At 41.9% G+C, this 1,168-nt stretch overlaps 1 long non-coding RNA gene across 1 annotated transcript; it reads left to right on the top strand.

Annotated features, from left to right (window-relative positions):
- The first annotated feature begins 338 nt into the window (after positions 1-338).
- LOC121008585 lies at positions 339-619 on the top strand. The gene is made up of 2 exons (XR_005780604.1): positions 339-369; positions 455-619. It is a non-coding gene; the product is annotated as an uncharacterized LOC121008585 (long non-coding RNA).
- Positions 620-1,168: the final 549 nt, after the last annotated feature.

Here is a 1,168-nt window from a genome sequence, read left to right as displayed (position 1 = left end):
ATTACTCCTACTATCACTACACTCAATTTATTGCAAGTGAGCCAGGAGTCCAGCCGTACCCAGGTTGGACACACAGTTGACACCATTATCATCACCATACAGAGACATTATAGGTAATCACACCACTCTGGCATTCCTAACCTGGGACGTGCATTATAACACCTTGGGAGGGCCCTGTGATAGTACCCTGCGCACGCTGCAATTGGCGTCACAAACAAACTATAGACTATTGTCCACCCATATCCTGACCCACTGCATAAGTGGCGTCAGCGTACCCGTTCCTGGTCACTGCACATGGAGCACTTTCTTATTTCCTGTGATGTTATGTCCATGGGCAGGGCAGTGATAGGGGAGTGTCTATGTAACTAGGTGGGTGAGAGGAGCTATAAATTAGCTGGGCGTTGTTAGAGGCAATGATACGGGAGTGTCTATGTAACTAGCTGGGTGGGAGGAGCTATAAACTAGCTGGGTGTTGTTAGGGGGGGTGCTGGAGGTGTGGCAGAGAAGGGAGAAGTGCATCATGGGTTTGGTTGGATACAGCAACAGGCAGGGCTACATACAGGATGAAAACAACCCAGAGGGATTGGTTTATATGGTGAAAACGGTTCAGAAGAGTCCATGTTTAAAAAAAAAAAAGAAGCATGGTCAATATGTATATGAGGTAAGCAACTACATGAGCATATCTGTTAGAAACCACAGTAATCCCAGGAAGAAAAAGAAACTTTAGGTTATTGCTGTATATTTATTAGTGCGTACAATATTGTTGGGGGTGGGGGTTCCCATTTTTAATATGTCAGTAAAATTTATGTTTTAATATTTATACCTTCTTTTGCTAATTGTTAGAAATTTTTTTCCATTTTAGATAACTGCATAAAGTTTTGCTTTTCACTTAAAAATAATTCATGATATAAGAAGTCAAACAGAAAGCAGATAATCTAATAGCTGAAGTGTAAAGAGTTTAACCCGATTCACCACAAAAGGTGAGCTGAGGTCACGTAAATAACAGTGAAATTATCAGTCGCAGGTCATGGCCAGAAAACAGGAACATAAATGAACACAATGAGGCACAACATAATGTACAGTTCAGAGGAGGACAGAAGGGTAGGCTGAGGCCTGATGTCTATAGTATTTAAATCAGAGTAAACCAAGAGGTAGTACCCTTGAGCAG

Source organism: Bufo bufo, chromosome 7 (assembly GCF_905171765.1).
Source record: "Bufo bufo chromosome 7, aBufBuf1.1, whole genome shotgun sequence".
NCBI lineage: Eukaryota > Metazoa > Chordata > Amphibia > Anura > Bufonidae > Bufo > Bufo bufo.
The sequence above is the reverse complement of the archived record's forward strand: the minus strand, read 5'-3'. Positions and strand labels throughout refer to the sequence as shown.